Source organism: Herpailurus yagouaroundi, unplaced genomic scaffold (assembly GCF_014898765.1).
Source record: "Herpailurus yagouaroundi ecotype Mexico unplaced genomic scaffold, PumYag 191, whole genome shotgun sequence".
NCBI classification, from domain to species: Eukaryota; Metazoa; Chordata; class Mammalia; order Carnivora; family Felidae; genus Herpailurus; species Herpailurus yagouaroundi.
This window is the reverse complement of record NW_024412422.1, coordinates 8742711-8748768: the sequence shown is the minus strand read 5'-3', so window position 1 is coordinate 8748768 and position 6058 is coordinate 8742711.

Here is a 6058-nt window from a genome sequence, read left to right as displayed (position 1 = left end):
CACAGAATCGGAAACAGGCTCCAGGCTCTGAGCCATCAGCTCAGAGCCCGACGCGGGGCTCGAACTCACGGACCGCGAGATCGTGACCTGGCTGAAGTCGGACGCTTAACCGACTGTGCCACCCAGGCGCCCCTGTCTTGCCTTTTTAAAAAGATTCCCTCTGGCTGCCAGGTGGGGAAAATACTGGGGACGGAAAAGACAGGAGTAGGTCAGCTGGGAGGGCCTCCTGCAGTTTAAGCAAGAGTTTTGACCACCGCTTAAACTCTCTGTGTCCATTATTATCTCAGTTAACAAACATCTTCTGGCTCTTAGAAAACTCCCTTCCCCTGGGGTTGACCCATCCCTTCTTAAGGAAACACAGGATTGATAGGTGTTCTTTCTTATTCCATCACGCTTGGTCAAAGGTTCTCCAAATCTTCTCAGTTGCAAATTTGCGAACAGGAACTTTGTAAATGGATGCTGTCAGTTAAAGCACCTTGTCCTCAACGCGTTAGGCGAAATGGGAAAGGTCGAGAGAAAGATGAAAAGCTCTAAGTAGCTTTCGATCGAGAGGACTGGGGTTGGGGCGGGGTGAGATGGAAAATACTCATCATAACAGCTCACGGATTTGAATACTTACTACCGAGGTAGACCCTGTGTTCGGCGCTCTCCACACCGTTTCTTACACGAGGCGTGAATTATGAGCGTTCCCATTTTATAGAGGAGAGCTAGGATTTAAACCCACCGCATGTGCCTCAGAGCTGGTGCTCACCACCGTAGCTACACCGACGTCCTTTCCGTTGGAAAGGACGGGTAGAATGGATGTGATGGAGCAAATTGATTTTCTTTCCTTCCCAACAAGGTCGACCCCAGATTGGCCAACAGGTTTTCCGAAATCACCGTTGAAAGGGATACCGTTCAAAATGGCGACATGAGCTCAAAGTGGGGCGCGGGGGTAGGGTGGCCAACTCATCCTGGTTTGCCTGGGACTTGGCCTGTTTTAGCACTGGAAGTTCCTGATGAATGGGGATGGCCAGTCATCCTGCTCGTGGGAGGTGGTCAGTGTCCAGGTGGAATGTTTCCATTTGTGATCTGGGTTGAGTGGTGGGTTCTCACAAGACCCTAGAAAGATGAATTTACCAGCCAAGGTGCTCTTTTAGTTCCTGCCCTGCTGAGCCTTAGAACAATCTGGATAAGGTCCCCAGAGGAGCAAACCTAGCAACTTGCGCCATTGATCAGCTGGTATTTGAGGACACACTGGCAAATAAGGGTGCCTTTTTCTAGAAGGCCCAGGACCGTCCTTGGCTCTTCAATGTTAACTGCAAGCTCTGGGATCCCGAAAGGAACTTTTTCTTTCCTCTACATAGACCCATGGCTCTTGATCACAGCTAAGCTTTCCTGACTCAATGGCCGTGAGCTACATTCCGATCATTTCCTTTCTTATTTGGATCAGGACATTGAGTTGTTAAATGCTTTAGAGGCTTTGAAACCTCATCACTGTAATTCTTCCCACCTACTAAGTAGATCATCAATGAGACCCTGGGTAGTAGAACCACACCCAGTCAGTCTGATTTCAGAGTCTATCGCCTCAAGCAACATGCTCTGGGACAGTGACCTAGAGACAGGCGTAGGTCCAGGAGACCTTACAAAGAGGAAGAAGAGAAATAGATTTCAATAGACCCTAGAGTGAGATGAACTAAAGGGAGGGAGAGAGTCTAGACTAGCTCTTCCCAAGCGTTCGCTCCTTGCCTCCCCAGAATGAAACTGCCTACCTTTCTAATCCTGTTTCTTGAACCATTCTTGGAGCTGTTGACTCGTCTCCATTCTTCACCCAGTATCTTGGTTCAGGCCACCTCCCTCTCTTACCTGGATTTCCAAGGAACCTTCTGATTGGCTGGTTATTTCCGTGCTTCCCTGCACCTCCCCCTCCCCGCCCCCCCACATTCCTCACCCACTGAGTGACTGGTCTTCTGAAATGCAAATCTGACTGGCTCTAAGCCCTGCAATGGCTTCCATGTGTGCGCAAGGTAATGTCCAAATCCTTCCAGGTCTGACCCGTGTCTCCCTCTCCAGGCCCATCTCTTGCCACCACTGGCTTGGAAAATATTTTCAGTTCCTCTGCTATCTCTTCCTTGGGTCTCATCGATCTAAGTTCCTCTGACTTGCTTTCAGATTTTCCACTCTCTAGTGCCCCATCCATTCAAGGACGTGAGCTTTCCGTGTGTTAATCACGTCTCCAGGCTTCACTGTCCCCTGTCGCTGAGGTGGGTGCTCTCATGTTGTCCTGCAAGGCAGGAAGGAGAGCCACACCTTGAGGCATGCGCGTAAGGTGAACCGGGCATCAGCATGTTAGAGCTCCACCCATAAATTCAGCCACGTGCCCCCCGATGATGCCGGTCTCCCATAAGTGGGGCTCGAAGAACCAGCTTGCATCTAAACATCATCATAGGGTGGACCTCCAAGCTCGGCTTTTGAGGTCCAAGGAAGCGCCCAGATATATACCTGAAATTGCACTATTCTTTCCCCCGCCTGCTGGTTGTAGATGTTATCAGCCCTTGGCCCACCGCTGGCCAACGTCAGTTCAATCACAGACCATGTAGGATGCAGAATACGCAGAGATCGTGGCCTCCAGCATCGGCCACTTGCAAAAGCAGGCGACAGGGGCACTGCTAAGGGAGTCAGCGTCCAGGTCAGACCCTCAGGGCTTGATCCGTCGCCCTTACGCTGCATCCGGGGGCCTCTGGGGGGGCACCGGGGCAGCTTCGCTGTGCACTTTTCCGGGACACGCAGACTGAGGTCCTGGCCAACTCTTGTGGGAGGAAGAACAAAAGGGGAAAACAGGAGCAGATCCCACAAAGACGGTAACCAAAAAATGCCTTGGCCTTGGAGAGAAAAAAAAAAAAAAAAGAGGGGGGAAAAAATTAGAACAGGGCCGACAGCAGCCTCGGCGTATGCTGTCACTGAGCAGAAACTCAATTTATTTGGTTTTTGCTGGGAGACGTAGCACGGTTTTTGACAGATGTGCTGAGCATCCTGTCATTAGAGCTGCAAGAGATGTCTCGATATGATTGGGAAAATTACAATTTTAATATCCTCCTTCCCCTTCAAGCCTTTTACATATTTTCCACTACACTAGCCTCTGGTTGCTCACAGTTAAATATAAATGAATTTTCCTCCTCTAGTTTACGGGAGGAACTAGGGCTGTTATTAGGGCTGGATTCTGTGTGTGTGTGTGTGTGTGTGTGTGTGTGTGTGCGCGCGCGCGCGCGTGTATTTAATCTATGCAAGGGAAAAAAAAGCGCAAAGCAACATATAAATGAGGAAGAAATAGGACAGAGGAAGACAAGAGAGTCGGCTCTGGAAGCCACGAGTTAGATTTATGGGCATCGAGACCGTGGATTTAGCAACATCTACTGTACTTAACCACCTTCTCTGTGACGGATGTCCTATTAAATTGGCATTCTTTCCAATCTTTGACATCTGAGCTGATACTTGTTTTCTATCCACCTTACAGATGAGAAAACTGATATTCAGGGAGATCACCCTTTGCCCAAGGTCTGGAAAGTGGTGTGTGACCTGTAGGTACGCAGCTCCGTACCTGGAACCGTGCTTCTTTGCCGCTGTGAACCAGCAAAGGGCGTAGACAGTGGGCAGTTTCCCCTGCTTAAGGTCCCCCATTTATGGAACGCATCCCAGTTTCCCCTCTGGGGACCGCTTCTATGCTCTGCTTCTTGGTGTGTGTCCATATCATGAGGGTAAGTCTGGACCCTGATCCCCAAGGTCCAGGGGCAAGCACCTGACCAAAGTCTGACCGATCCGAGCGTTGTGACGCCTGGCCAAAGTGATGATTGATTCACGGACGGCCGTGTGATCCGAGCTAGGACAACGGGACTCATTTCTGAGATTCTTAAACGGGATGGTTAGGACACTGGAACACATTTTCGGCTGAGGTTGCTAAATCGGTAGGATGTTAGCTTCAAGCCTCTGAAGGTCTTTGCCACGACGAGGGAAGAGCCTGTGTGGACGAAAGTCCACTAAATGAGGCGTTCTGCATGGCGTCGTCTGAATGTACCGGTCTGGCTCCGCTGGGGACTAGAGAGGATCCGCTCCTCTGGACTTTGGAGCTAACAGAAGTCATTAGTTTCCCCAGGTTGCGACTAAGATCTTGGACAGGAGGGCTACCTATCACCAGTGACAATGGGGACCCAGTGAGGCAAGGGGAAGCGTCGGTGATGACAGTATTGTAATTTATAAGAATCTGGTCCTTGTCCCTGTTTCTGTCACAGAGCTACTGTAACCCTTGGCATTTCCTAACTGATGAGAGCAACAAAGGTGACTTTTGGGAGCTCTAAGGATGGGGACTGGAGGCCAGGGGACCCACCCATGGGTTCAGAGGGCTGGAACTTTCAGCCTTACCCCCGTGACCTCCGGGGAGGGGAGCGGCTTGGAGACCAGAACATCAGCCAGTGGCTGATGATGTAAGTAAGCCTCCTTAAAACCCCAAAGGGACAGGCTACTGAGAGCTTCCAGGTCAAGTGACCATGAGGAGATTTGGCGAGAATGGTGCCCTCCGAGGGCTTGTAGAAGCTCCACGCCCTCTGCCCACACCTTTCTGTCTGTATCTCTTCCGTCTGGCTGTTCCTGAGTTCTGTGCTTGTATAATAAACTGGTAGGCTAATGAGGCAATGGGTTTCCTGAGTTCTGAGAGCCGCTCTAGCTGGTCGATCAGAAGTACGGGCAATAACCTGGGCTTGCAACCTGCATCTTGAAGTGTGTGTGTGTGTGTGTGTGTGTGTGTGTGTGTGTGTGTTGGGTGGGGGAAGGGAGGTGGGCAGTCCTGTGGGACTGTGCCCTCAACCTGCGGGATCTGATGCTATCTCCAGGCAGACAGGGTCAGAATCGAGTTACACTGTAGGACACCCAGCTGGTGTGTCCGGAAAATTCCTGGCTAGTATGAGACACCCTCCCGTGAGGTAGAATTGGGCACCTCTGGACACCTGTAATATGGTACTGCCGATATATTTGCCCGCTTTTAACCTATGAAGCTTGCAAATCTCCGATTGCATGCAACAGAAAGTGACTTTCGTTGACTTATGCAAAGAAGGAATTTGCTGGAAGGATATGCGCGAGCCCGTAGAATACAAGAACAAGGTCTCTCAAAAAGCAGGAGCAGGGGGAGCTGGGTAGTAAGAATTCATGCCCTCAGGCGCAGGCCAGAATATGCTGCAAACCTTCAGTCCTTGCTTCGAATGCAGATTCCTGGGAGGCAGCATCTGATGGGCTGAGCTCGGGCCATAAGCCTGCCCTTTGGCGGTGACGTCATGATTCACAGCTTCGCTAAGACTGTATCCCATAAAAGGTCACTGGTTTTCCCAAAGCGCCTTTGAGAAGCTGGTGCCCCATAAGAAATACTGCTGATGCAGGGCTGCAGGGAGAGAAGAAGTACGGCCTCTCCGTCCTCCCCACTAGGTGTAGTTTGCTTTTACTCTAGAACACAAGTGGTCGGGTTATAAGGTTTGCATGAGCCCTCTCAGACATAATACTCAGAAATTTTGATTCAGGCCCGAGAGACACTAGAAAAAACACATTTCTGGAACCAAGATCTTGCATCATTGTGTGTGGAAGGAGCCAAAAGATGTGACACCAGTTTTCGCCGCTCAGCCTCCCTGCTACCTGGCGGGCGGGAGGAGCGGGGAGACTCTTCACCGCCCTCATTTACACGACGGGCTGTCCCTTGCGGAGAAGTTCCCTGGTGGCCAAAAAAGAAACAGAGCTGCGAGGTACGGAGTGATTATTATGTGTCAGGTGCCGAGCTAGGAGCTGTGGACATCTCCCAGCGCAGAAAGGAAGTAGGCGCCCCAGTGCCCGGCAGGAGCTTACTAAACGATTTTTCCTTCCCTTTGCTTCTGGGCAATGGTGTGGCTTCCCTAGAGCCGTCTTTCCTCTCCTGTCCCAACCGCACCTCCTCCCCACCCCTTCCCCGTCCCTGCCAGCCCAGCTGTTTGGATGAAATTCTTTTTTTTTTTTTTTTTTTTTTTATAAAGTTTATTTATTTTTGAGAGAGAGAGAGAGAGAAAGA